We start from the raw sequence: 14,127 nt of genomic DNA, 5'->3' as shown, positions 1-14,127 counted from the left end.
GTTCAAGAGGCAAGATGGAGGAATCTGGGTGTGTCCTGTCCTTCTTCTCCTTCTTCTTGTCCTCCATCTTCTGCTGGGATGGTGACACTTCTGGGTTGGTTTAGAGTACAGACAGACTGTCTAACACAGGTGATAAGTATTGGAAAATTATTGTAAATAAAGCACACGTAGTTCTTAGTATAAAAAGCCAACACCACCCCAAGGGCGGTCAGTGTGCCACAAACCAACCTGCTGGACAGATCTCAGCAGGTCAGAGAAAGAATGGAATAGATAAGAGAAAACAAACAACCTTGAGAATGAGAGCCAAGGAACCCCATCTTCTTCTTCATCAGGGACAGCTCCAAAGACACTAGAGATGTGTCAAAGGGCCTTGGCCATGAGCTGAGGGTGCCAGGGCAGGCCACCAAGGTGTGTCCCGTGCCAGCCTCTCCCTCGGGATTTATTCTTGCAGGCTCCTCTCTCTCTGCACAGCTCTGAATCCATGTGGATTTCCACGTCCAGGGAACGTATTTGGTTTAACACAAGAGCAGGTTCCTGGTACTAAAGTGATTTCAGCATTTATTATAATAAAATAAAGGCCCAAAGCAAGGGGGCCTGGGCCGAGCAGGAGCGTTCCCTCAAGGATGGAGCAGCACCGGCGCTGGGGCTGCTCAGCAGCGATGGCCCCGAAGCTCCAGGGGAACAGAGCAGCTTCCCTGGGTCAGATCCACCTTTTTATCCTGTTTTTTGTCCCTCTGGATTGGTTTCTTTTTGGATCCTTCATTTGCATGAAGGTTGAAGGCCTTGATTGGCCATTACAGTTCTGTCCAAGGGGGTGCTGCACTTTACTGAGGGGTAATTTCTTATAACTCCCCTTTTAACCCCTTTTACAATACAACAACCAAACTAACAGTACATGTTAAAAACGAGAGCAGGCTCCTGGTGCTAAAGTGATTTCAGCATTTATTATAATAAAAAGAAAGGCCCAAAGCCAGGGGGACCCAGGCTGAGCAGGAGCGTTCCCTGGCACTGGGGCTGCTCAGCAGCGATGGCCCCGATGGTCCAGGTGGAGCAGCAATACCTTCCCTGGGTCAGATCCCCTTTTTATCCTGTTCTTTGTCCCTCTGGATTGGTTTCTGTTTGTATCCTCCATTTGCATGAAGGTTGAAGGCCTTGATTGGCCCATTACAGTTCTGTCCAGGCTGGCTCGTGCTGCACTTTACTGAGGTGTGTTATGGTACCTTGAGAACCTTATTCCTTATAACTCACCTTCTAACCCTTTTCCAATATAACAACCAAACTAACAGTACATGTTTAACGATCTATCAACTATTTTACAACAGTTTCTAACCTATTTTTGACATAATTGAGAGGAATAGAGGATTTGTCTTTACAAACCAGCTGTGGGTCTGCTGGTGGATAAAACCAGCACCGGGAGATAAAAGAAACAATGGGAAGGATTGCACTGATTGATGAATGGAAAAATATACTTGCTTTTACAAATAAACTTTAGGTTTGCTGATAAATGAAATTGGATATTGAGAGATGAAATAAACAATGAGGGGGGAAAACCCTAAATTCTGTAAGAATTAAAAATTAGAAGGGAGGGTTATCTCCCTTTCCCAAAGAGGGAAATCTTTGGTATCAGGCATTTTGGGAAGTCTGTACCTCTCAAGTATCTCTGTCAATGGGGAAAGAGAGAAGGGAAATGTGGCCAGGAAATTGGGATAAAAAGGGAGGCTGTGTCCTCCAAAAATTTGAGAGACCCCAGGGGAATGCCCCATGGCCTCTCCCTTTATTCAAATAAAGCCAAAAAAAGGACTCCTCTGTCTCCTTTTTGGACATCAACCTCTGGTGTTTGTGGATTAATTTTCCTGACATATTTTACTGTGTTCTCCTTGACAGCCATACCCTGTGTCCTTGCCGCTGCCTCCAGCCCCTCCTGCCTGCCTTGTACAACTAATGAAACTGTAATCGCTTCCACCGCAGCATCTGCGGGGCTTTGAGGGTGGAACTGAGAGCAGGCCATCAGGAAACAGCCTGATTAAAAAGTACTTTGGGGAGGGGGCACTTTGCCTAAGGGTGACAACGTCTCTTACACTTGAAATGAAATATATCCTTGTTGAAGAGTGGGAAAGAAAAGAGAAAAACTTTGGCCCCTACGGAGGTTCAGAAGCCCTTAGGCTGTTGGCCACTGGATTCATGTACACTGTGCTGTAGTGCTTTAAAAAGTGCCTAAAAAAGCAAGACACTGCTACCCGGTGGGCTGTAAAATATCCTATCACCAGCCAGCCATACAGAGCGAGGATGTCATGGCATGGGGTTAGCAGCAGTATCATAGGCAAGGTAAAGACGCTTCATTGCATATATTAAAGGCAGCCCGAGCCCTAAATGCGCCCTAAAGAAGATGGATCTCCTCGGGAAGCTGGGATCTATTCATCACAATCTGATTCCTAAGTGTCAATTAATCTTACAGCCTGTGTGTTGTTCCCCAGCCCTGACACGTCTCTCACTGTCTCTGACTTCCAAGAGTAATGGGAGACAGTGTTTGAGTATATAAAAGATAATTAATAGAAAACATCCTCCCTTTAAAAAACAACCACCAAACCAACCTTTTAGCGTAATTCGTCTTTCCACCAGCACCCATTTCCACAGATCCAACTGGCAGCTTCTGTCATTTGGGGAATGTTAATTGCTCTGCAAGGAACTAAGTGTTTTAAAAGGGTGAGAAGGACCCTGCTAAAGTATGCAGCTAACACAAAAGAAATGGTGATTTTTTTTTTCTAAACGCTTTGTTCCCCTCTCAGCCCATCCCTGGCTCTTGCCCTGACATTACAGAAAGCCCCTGATAGGATGTAATGTAATGAGATAAAGTTATTTACTTCTAACATAACTCGGAGGGAAATAAAGGATGTGGATGGAGCCTGTTGCTCGCAGGGAGCCATCCCGGGATACAGATATAGACAGATATAGACAGATATATACAGACAGATACAGACAGATATAGACAGATATACACAGATATAGACAGATATAGACAGATATAGCCCTTTCCCAGCAGGGCCAGAGGATGGAGCTGGGTTTGCTTCCTGCCACTGATGGGGGAAATGCAGGGAAGGGGCCCCCAGGGCAAGATTGGAGCATGACAGGAAAAGGGCCCGGGAATGGGGGAAAAAAATATTGATTTCCTGTGTTAGAGAGCGCAGAGGCTCCCCAGGGGAAAGGGGTTTAGTGGAAGGTATTTCCTGGTGAACAGTAAGGATTGGGTGGAGCTGGGGTGACTGGGAGTCCTGCATGGATTTTTTCAAAGGCACCGAAACTTGGAGTTGGACAGGATTCCTCTTGCTCCAGAAAAAGCTGCTGGGAAAGCCAGAGAGGGGGTACCTGGAAGTGTCAGAGCTCTGCTGGGTGTGGATGTGGCTCTGCAGGAAGCGATTTCCTGGGAAGAAGGGTGGAGGAGCTGCCTTGCCACTCAAGGCACTACCCATGAGCAGAAATACCTCTGCTCTGCCCCCATGGGAATTGCAAAATATCCAAGTTTGGCAGCATCAGCTGCCAAATTGATTCTGTCCCTTTCTCCCCAGACAGATCTGGAATATTGTGGCTGCCTCAGCTGGGCCAGGAGTGTGGTCCTGGTGCTGCAGGGATGGAGCTCCAGCTCTCAGCTGTGTCCTGACATCTGGAAGTCTTCAAATCCCAAATCTGGTCAAAATCTCGGCAGAGGCCCTTGGCAGCTGTGGGGTGGCCACTGAGGATGGGGTGAGCAGAAAAGAGCAGCATTTTAGTCCCTTTTATAATGGGCTGTAATTCCTGCCTGGAGGGGTCACCGAGAGTTCCTTTGGGTTTGTCCTTCCCCCTTTGTCTCCAGGCACCACAAAACCTTAGCATAGATTCAAGGCTTAAAAACACCTGAAACAAACCCAAGAGGCTCTTGGAAAGACACTTGCATCTGAAAGTCCATGGAGTCTTCTGGGATCCTTTGACCTCTCCTGGCTCTGGCTCATCACAGACATCTTTTATGAAAAATCCTTTCCTTAGGATTTTTCCTCCTGAGAAGCTGAGAGGCCTCAGGAACAAAATGCAAACAATGATTATCTGCTGTTGTGGAATGCAATAGGTGGATCTGTGATTGGTCTCATGTGGTTGTTTCTAATTAATGGCCAATCACAGTCAGCTGGCTTGAGCCACAGGCCTTTGTTATCATTCCTTCTTTTTCTATTCTTAGCCAGCCTTCTGATGAAATCCTTTCTTCTATTCTTTTAGTATAGTTTTAATATAATATATATCATAAAATAATAAATCAAGCCTTCTGAAACATGGAGTCAGATCCTCATCTCTTCCCTCATCCTCAGACCGCTGTGAACACCGTCACACTGGCTGGTTTTGCTGAGTGTTCCTGGGGTGCTGATTCCCAAATTTCCACTGGGGGTTGTGGGAATGGCACACACGATCGGGAGAGATCAGAGCTCTGCACCCTCTGAGCCTGCCAGGACACCCTCACAGTTCAGCCTTCAAACAAAATTTGAGGTTTTTTAAATAAAAATTCTGTTTAAAATCAACATTTTTCTCTTGCTTAAACACTCATTTGCTGAGAGTAAGGATTTTAATATCAACAGTTTTGACTCTAAATATTCTGTTTGCTTTGCCTTGGTTTTTAAGACCCAGTTCTCAAGTTCCTTTCTACAATTTTTGGGTATGGACTGATAAACAAATGAGGCTCTCCCACTTTTAGTTCCTGTGAATAGACAGCACAAAGGAGAGCAAGTGAAGCACCCCATTACTGGGACAGTGAGGAAAGGTGGCCTTTTCCTACCCTGAAAACCGGAGAGAATGTGTACAGGGACAATCCTGTAGAGTGAACCACTCCAGCATCACCCTGGCACGAGCAGCAGATCAAACTCCCTGCTCTCCAAGGATGGGAAATACAGTTGTAAGTCTGGAAGTGGAGGCAGGAGCTGTCAGACCCAGTCAGGTTTCATCAGCCTGAATAAACAGGCTGTGAATCTCCTAATTACAGGTTCCCCCTTAGGATTTTGGCACATCTACTCCTAACCCAACCCTGGAAAGTGCAGGAGGTATAGAAATGAAACCTAATAAAGCCTAAATATTATCTCCCATATTCTGAGGCTCAGCAAAGGTTTGATTTACATTTCTAGCAAAAGGTTCTTGCATCTGGAGCAATGGCTTGTATATTGTATTTGTCTAAGATTATAGGTGCTTCATGGCATTTACTGGATCTTGTAAATATTCTGTAAAGTACTATCGGCAGAACAATTATGGGAGAGGAATAACAGTTCTGAATCAACTCCTTTTGGAAGGAAAAAAAATGGATTTTGCCCTTTGCTGCTGCAAATGATCTGCAACTCAGTAATGTTTAATAGCACATATGAGAAGAGCACTGTCAAACTGAACCCCCCTGGCTGGTTTTTCCAAAACTTGGCCTCCCTGGGAAAGAGAACAAGGTCTGGGAGACTCCAGGTTATGGCAGCACGTTGGGAGAATGGGCTGTCCTGCAGATGAGAGCAGCAAACCTCACCCTGCTTGTTCACAACCAAATCTGCGCTCTGCCCTCTCAGATAAGACCTCAGGCTACACCCCTGGAAATGATCTCACTCTTCACCTTCACTTGTGGCCTCTCCCTGTTACTTTTCCAGCACAAGCAGCAGGGACAGAGCTTTGGGGCAGTGAAGAGCTTGGTGTGAGTCAGTGCCATGTCACCATCACATTTTCTGAAAAATCTCCTTGCCCAGGATTTTCTCCTGGGAAACTGAGAAGCCTCAGAGAAAAAGGAAAACAATATTATCCATCTGCTTCTCCTGTGCTTTGCTGCTTTGGAATGTGGCTGGAGATCGTTCATCCAACATGAGAATTGTTTTAACTTAATGACCAATCATGATCAGGCTGTGTCAGACTCTAGAGAGAGAGTCATGAGTTTTCATTATCATTCTTTGTAGCCTTCTGTCTGTATCCTTTCTCTATTCTTTAGTATAGCATTCTTTAATATAATATAATACCATAAAATAATAAATTAGCCTTCTAAGAACATGGGGTCAGATTCATCATTTCCTTCCTGCCACGGAGGCCCCTGAAAATACCACAGTGCCACGTGGAAAATGCAGCTCCTGGGAGAAGCTCTTTCCTCCTGGAAGGAACATCCCCCTTTCAGTGTGTCTGGAGCTCTGGGCAGCCTGGGAGCCCAGGGAAGAGGCAGCAGCATCCCTGTGTGCTGTGCCACGGGTTGGGTGGTGCTGGAGGGATGGTGATGATGCTCACATCCTATTTTTAGCACAGCCTGCAGCAGCTTGGTGAGCTGGGAACAATGCCACGGCGGGCAGGGACAGCAAAGTACCACATCAACGCCGAGATAAACAGCAGCTGGCCTGAAAAAACACCTTCCTGCCTGCGGGGAGCCTCCCCAAACCGCTGCAGGGAAGCACTGTCACTGTTGAATCAGGGATGACACAGACTCTAGGTCAGAAGGCTAAAAGCCCCATGTTTTTTGAAACCCCTTCTTTTATACCCTGGTCTGATCCTGGTGGACCTGATTGGTCCTTTAATCAACACATTTCACATGACTGGCTAATTAAGAAGACACCCTTTGGGGTAAACATCTTCTGAGAACAACAGCGTGTCACAAACACCACCTGCAGATTATTTACCATTTGTTTACCATTCTTTCTCTCTGCCCCCCTAAAATTAACCAGATCAATTCATGGGAAGCTTCTCTGGCTTTCTCTCTCTCTGACCAGACTGTGGTTTCCACAGAGCACAAAGGGTGTGAGAGCTCACAGAGGTTTAGGTGCTCACAAACCATCTCCCATCGCTGCTGCCTCCATCCCTGTGGGCTGGCAGACCAGCCTGGTGCCAGAGGAGTGCAGGGCACAGAGACAAACCCTGCAGCTCTGGTGTCCCCCCAGAAGGAGGGATGGGCACTGTGGTGTGTCCCAGGCAGCTCAGGGATCCCTGGAGCAGCTCTGCTCTGTGTCCCTGCAGGCAGAGATCCAGCACTTGGAGCTGCAATTGCCAGCAGACCCTGGCTGCCAGCCCAACCCCAAATCTGTGCTGTGGAGGCACTGGGGTGTCTCCAGCCCCATGTTCCAGCCCTGCAGGCAGCAGGAACCTCTGCCATGGGTCACCTCTCAGAGCCAGAGGGGCTGGAGGGTGCTTGGAGGATGGGAATGTGACCTTCCCTTGCCATGTGTTCCTCGCTCTGTGAAACACCAGGATTTCAGTGCTTTCCCACTCCATAAAATCTGAAAATCTGAGCTCCAGTGCTCCTGCAGAGAGGGTAGGAGGCAGCCTGAGGAGCCCTTTGAGGGGACAGAGCAAGGCCAGTCTCACGTGCAGCCCATGCAGAACGAGGATGGCTCTGGGCACTTGGGAGTGCCTGGCCCTTCCCTGCAGGCAGGATGGTCAGAGAGCACAGCTGGGGCATTCATATTCTCAGAACAGAGAGAGATAATTCTCTCTCACAGGTTTTTTCCTGGAGAAGCACGGAGAGAAGAGAAAACAATTCTTATCTCTACTTGCTGCTCCTGCTGGTTTTGCACATGTGGAATGTGTTAGGAAGATTGTTTACCTGAAGGGAGTTCTTAATTGGATTCTGGTGATGGTTGTCTATATTAATTGGCTATTGGGTCAAAGCTGTGTCCTGACTGTCTGTAGACAGTCATGGGGTTTTCTATAGTGTGTATCTTCGTATAGTACAGCATACTATGGTATCCTTTTAGTATTCTTGAATATAGCATGGTATAATGCAATATAGTATAGTTTTAATAAAGCAATTGTTCAGCATTCTGAATCAATGATCATTCCCTGTGTCGGGGGCTCACTGTTTTGCTATACACAGCCACCTCTGGCTGCAGCTCAGTGACCCTGGCAGTGTCACCTGCCTCCCTGGGCACTGTGCAGCCCCTCAGGGATGCCCAGGCACTGGTGCTGTGCAGAGCCTCTGCCCTGTGCTGGGCAGGGACTCGGGGCATGACCCCACTGCCAAAGGGTTCTCTGCCCCAGCCCAGGCTCTTGGCCCAAGTGATTTGAGGCATTAAAGGCTGATGAGGCATTGAGGCTGATGTTTCCTCTCTGGGGGAGCAGCAGAGGTGCTTGTGAAGGAATCCAAATGGAACCACAGCAGACAGGAGGAAGATCTCTCTGCAGGCAGCTGGAGTGCAAACCACTTGGAAATGGCCACACATGTCAGTGGTGCAGGCCCTGCCACAACCTGCCTGGCAAAGAAGCAAGCTGGGGAGGGTGGAACCCCCATGGGCAGCTTTTGGGGCGTCACTGGGCCAGAAATGCACCCTCTGTGTGAAAAATCCCACATTCATGGGGACCGCCAACAGCTGCAGCTCTCCAGCCCCAGTGGGGACGGCTGGGCCCAGGAGAGGACATCTGTCCATGGCCTGGAGCTGGAGAGGAAATGCTTCACCATCACTCCCAGCCAAACACAATCCCCAGTGAACCTTTCTAACAATCTGAAGTTGGGAAATGCTCCTTTGTTTTGCTGTGTTTTGTTTTGAGTTCCTCCATCTTCCCAGTTTGTCTCCAGGCTCCCTGGGCTCAGGCCAGGCCTGTGCAGTTTTACAAGGCACACACAGATTGGGCCAAGGGAGAGCTAATGAATAATTTTCTGCCTGCATTGTGCAGTGTGAAGGGCCAAGCAGTGATGTGGCTGCTGATCCTGGTGCCAGCCTGCTGTCCTTCACCCAGCAGCCCCAGCAGGAGCAGCTCCAGTGGCATCCCATGGACTCGTGTCCAGAGGGAGCAGGGCCAGCTCTAGCAGGGACATTTCTGAGGGACCAAAGGCAAAGCAGCACCTGTGGGTGCCCTGCAGAGCTCTGCTCAGCTCTGTCCTTCACCAGCACCAAAGGGAACACTTTTCCTTCAGTATCAGCAGCAGGGCTGATCCTGCTCCAGCTGAGCTGTGAGCACAGTAACACCATGGGTTGGCCACAGAAACCCTCACAAAGCCCTGGGGGAAGCAGAACCCTCTGGTTCACTCTCTCTGATGCCTTGAGAAGGCTGACCTAGAGCAGAGGCTGGACAGACCTAAAGAATAAATCAGGGATTTATTAAAGGATCTCCTCCATGGATCCACCTTGGGCAGCACAAGAGCCCAGCCAGGGCTGCACCCAAGATGAACCAAAATGGTCCCAAAATGCACGCCCTGGCACGAGGTCTCTTACTTTGGTCAGTTCTGCTCCATTTGCATCTTGCAGTTCATTGTCCCATTCCAGCTTTAGCCCATCCAGTCCCACCCTGCTTGTTTTTCTCTCTCCAGCCCACGGTGTTTGTGCTCTTGGGCTGGGATTTGGATCATTTGTCCTTGGTGCCCAGCTGGAGCAGGAATTGTTTTGTCTCCCTGCTCTGTGCAGAGAGCTCACTATCCCATAATATGAAGCTCAGACCCACACACTAAAGCAGCACAGAATCTGAAAAATATAAAAGCTGAAAGCTGAGGCATCATCCTGACCTTACACACAGGCCATGAGGCACCCAGCCCGTGTCCTCCCAGTGCAGAAGTGCTCAGAGAGTGGGGAACAGATCCTGGGACTGAGTCCTGTTGGGATGTCACATCTGGGTTGTTGCTGTTTCTTCTCCTGCTCCTTTCCAGGATGGTGAGAGCAGCTGGGGTTTAGAGAGGAAACACCACAGTGAAATTCCCCCCCAAAATGTCCCAAGGATTATTTAATTATCTGATTCCCTGTGGGATCTTGCTGCCTGGAGTTGTCCCCTCTAACACAGAGGATCCCCAAGATGTGAGGATGTCCCTGGGGGCTGGAGATGAGCAGGGCTCTGTCCAAGATGCACCCATGGAGAGCAGGCTCCAGTTGTGCCCTGGGGAGCTCATCCCTCCCAGGATATCAAACCCACATGAGTCACAGCCACACAGGCACAGAAAGCAATAATATTTTACCACCTAATCCCATTTAGCTCTTGGCTCAACTTTTGTTCTGCCCTTCTCACACAGTAGGAAATCCTGTGTATCCTGTGAGTAGTTTGGGCAATCAGTCATTCCTTGTGAGGCTGGGAGCAGGGAGATATGAGCACCTGGTAAGTTTTATGACATTTAAACCAATGCAAATAGCAAACACCTCCTCTGAGTCAGGGATTAACTCCAGACTCCTCTGCTTTAATGATAAATATTTTGACTTAATGAGAACAAACTAACACCCTTTTTTGAGTTAGCACTTCTATATTAGGGACACAATGCCTGCATCTGGCAGTGGCCAGAGGATAAAGTTTAGAGACATGAGTCTGTGTGCCTGCTCCTCTTAGTAATTCAATTTAAATGGATAAAAAAAAAAGAACCTCCAAAAATTTAGACCATAACAGAGATGCATATTAATGTAAAGACCCTGGAGTCCCATAAATCTGAGGTTGTGCTGGGCAGGGGTTGGACTCAGTGTTCTTTGTGGGTCCCTTCCAATTCAGAATATTCTACAATTCTAGGAAAATCCATTTGTGAGATGCAGTAGATTCTCAAGTGTTTGCAGCCTGGATAGTTTCCACTGAGGTATTTTGTAGCTCGAGCAGAAGCTGTGAGCTTGGCAGAGGAGTTAAAGGATGGCATCCTTGGGGGTCAGGACTGAGTCAGGGCAGATGAGTCCAGGCCATGCAACAACCTCTATGGATTAGAGGCTTATTTATTCATTTACTGCACCCAGAACTGGGCAGAAATAGCTGAAGATGAGCAATAACTGAGCTCATCTGCCACTGCTTTCCACCGAGCTCTGGCACAAAGCTGCTCAAGGAAAAGGCTCTGCTCTGCTGCACCAAGGGCAGTAAAATGAATTTAAGATGCAGGATAATTTTTTTTAAAGAAAAATATAGGAGAAGTGAAAATGCAATGTCTGGTGTCACCCATTGCTGGTGACATTTCAGAGTGAGGGTAAAACCAGGGGAAAGCACCCATGGAAGGAGAACTCAGCCTCTCCTGGGAAGCCCCAGAAAACACAGCACTGAAGTGGAAACAGAGCCAAGACATTAAATACTCACTGAATTCCCAGCTTATCAGGCTTCCAGTATCTCCCCTTTCAAACAGATTAGAAAATCCTATTGCATCAATTTAAAATCTATCAGACCTTTCTCCCCTTATTGGTGCCACCAAAATTTCCACAGGACCCCCCCAGCCCATGTCAAAATCACCAGGAACTGCTGTGTCCTGGGATATTTATGCAAACCAGGAGGCATGGCAGGATTTCACAGCAGGAGGACAAATTCATTTTGTAAAAGGTATTTATATAGTTCAATAGGTGTGTGCAGTGCTTTAGAGGTATAAAACATGAGATCCCTGCCCTGAGGGGCTTATAATCTAATAACATATACTAGGTAAATTAAAACATACATCACGAGGGCGATGAATGCCCAGCCCAGCAGAGACAGGAGGGCATTTCAGCCATATGACAAGGCAGAACTCAATTTTCATTTTAGATTTGTAGTTTGCCTTTAAACAGCCGGCGTTCCCTAACCCCCAAGCAAGGGAGAAATTTATCAGCATTACATCTGGGGGGAGGGAGTGCTCCAACACAGGATCATTTATTAATTGTTATTTATTATCTGTTAAACAAGGACAGTGTGTGCAGCAATGGCATTCCTTTTTCTGGATTAATTGTTGCCGTGTAATTCCTAGGTTTTATATTTTTAGCAACCCTGTTCTAGCCTAACCCACTGAAAAGGGGGGAAAATGGAACAGGCACTCACACAATTAATGTAATGAGAGTAATTAATTTGAAAATAATACCCAGGGGGTGGGAGGGTTAAGGCTTTCTTTTTAAAGAAATAAAAGTCGAACCAAAGCTCCCACGTCCCTCAGGACTTGGTGCTACACTGACTGCACTCGTTATGTTCGCATTTGAATACTCATTCGAGCACATTTCTCATGCTGTTATTTCACCACTTCCTCAGCCTTGCATAATAGATGCAGTCATTGCCACTAAAGAGCCGCCGTTTACCCGCAGAGGTGAGGAAGGAGACCAGAAAGCAGGCAGGGGGCAGAAATAAAGCTCTCCACACCACCTCACTCCTTAGGGCTTGCTCACTCCCAGCAAAGGAAAAATAAATAAAATCAGAAGCAAAGCACCGAAGCACCGAGCAATCGGTGCCTGGGGTCCCTTTGCTCCAGGCAGGTGGTGGAGCTTGGCATTCTCCATCCCTCCTCTTCCTCCTGCACATGGCCCCAGCAGCTCTGCAGCTGCCAGGACCTGCCTAACCCACTCAGGGATGTGTCTGACTCCATTTTATGTGGCCACTTCTTGCTCTAAAGTCAGGAAAACACAGCCCAGAGGTCACCATGGGCAATGTCCAAGTGGCTCCACAGTCCCAAGCATGGAGGTGTCTCATGGTGGTGAAAACACAGAGAAAACCTCCCAAGGAACCTTCCTGCTCCCTGCAGAGCCACAGAGCCTCACTGGGATGCTGTGCCCATCCTAAAGAACCTTAGAGAGGCTTTTATTTCTTGTGCATCTGCAACAGGTAGCACCCAGATACACAGGGGAGGCTGGAAACACAAATTGGGTGACAGTGATAAGAAATCACACCATGCTGGTGGCACCATCTCTGGCTGCTTCTCAGCACTCACCACAAGTCTGGGTTAGCTCTGAGGTGCTGCCTTCAGCCAGAGCCTCTCAAATGAATCCGCAGCTCACTGCTGGAATGGGCAGAGAACCCTACAAAAAGCTCTGCTTCCTAGTTTTCTATTGCCAGACATTTGCAAGAGGGAATTCAGGACTGAAGCCCTTCACTTGACATTTCTGACAGGTTTTCAGAAATAAAGAGGGGCAGGTCTGGTGCTTCTCTGTGAGGTTGCATTTCTGTGCCCTCCACAAAGCACCTCAAGCAGAGAAGGACAAAACCTGACATGACAAAGAGTAACTCCACAGAGACCAGAAATTCAAACTTTTCAGAGTTCATAGGCACCTCCAATTGATTCAACTTTTTATTGAAGCTTAAAATTTGGCAAAGGTACAGTTCTTGGTCCCAATCATGACAAAGCACAGTCTCACCCAAACCAGACCTGATTTTAACTAATATTTGAAATCATTATTTAGTGATTGTGCACTGAATTATGTCATACAAAAAAGCAAAAGTCCCTGAAGGCTTTGCTGGGTGTGAGCACTTCCACAGCAAAAGAAACACATTTTCATGGAATCTGCAGTAATCTCATTGGTCATGCTGGCTTGGGAGAAGGGAGAAGGATTTCTGTCTTCATTTGGAGCAGCTTGTGGAGGACAATCCAGGGGGGTGTGTGGACCTGGAAGTGTCTCCAAGGAGCTGGGTCTCCTTTGGTTTGTATCCTGATGACTGAGCAAAGAATTACAGCAGCATAGATGATGTTCCAAAAAGTTCAAAATGGAAATTTCAGCTTTCTTGCCACCTCCACCAGGGATTTCATGTGGGGTTTCCAACAAGCTGCTGGATCTCGTTGTATCTGATTTTTCAAGTTACTAGAATATTGGCATTTCTCTAAATTAGAGGGGAAGGGAATGAATAGAACATGATGGGGAATAAAAGTTTCCAAACAGAAGAAGGAGGAATACCCCAGGACTTTATGAAGTCAGCAGTAAACTCCAACTCCCACATGACTCAGGAGCCTGTGCGTGGTGTGATGCACAACCACAGTGGTTTGATCAGTGGGTGTTTGCTTTTTGTTAACTTAATTCCACAGGGAATTGCAGGGGCTGCCACAGCCCCTGTCCTCATCATCACGTCAGGAAGGAGAGGAGGGCAACTGTCTGGTTTGTAATAAAAACCTCTTCAAGGGAAGTTAAAATCACAACGCTGCAGTGGGAGGGAGGAAGGAACAAGCAGCTGAGGAGGCTGCTGGTGTCCCTCAGTCCCTGCCCTGGGTGGGATACACAGTGCAGGAGGGCACCTGGGCCTTTGCTACCTCCATTTGGGGGGCCAGAAACCTCCACAGGCACCTCTCAGCCCTGGCCCGTGGCTGGGGATAGCCGTGGGCACCGGGAGGATCCCTCATCCCGATGTTTTACAGGGGCAAAGGTGGAGCAGGCAGAGGATGCTGAGCCCAGTGAGGATCCTCACCAGGGTGGGGACGCACCACTTGTGCATGGGGAGGGAGGCAGGGCCCTTCCAGCATCCCTTTCTCTAGCAGCTCCGTGCTGCGTTTTGTTCGGGGGTTTAACTTTT

Source organism: Geospiza fortis, unplaced genomic scaffold (assembly GCF_000277835.1).
Source record: "Geospiza fortis unplaced genomic scaffold, GeoFor_1.0 scaffold244, whole genome shotgun sequence".
Taxonomy (NCBI): domain Eukaryota; kingdom Metazoa; phylum Chordata; class Aves; order Passeriformes; family Thraupidae; genus Geospiza; species Geospiza fortis.
The sequence above is the reverse complement of the archived record's forward strand: the minus strand, read 5'-3'. Positions refer to the sequence as shown.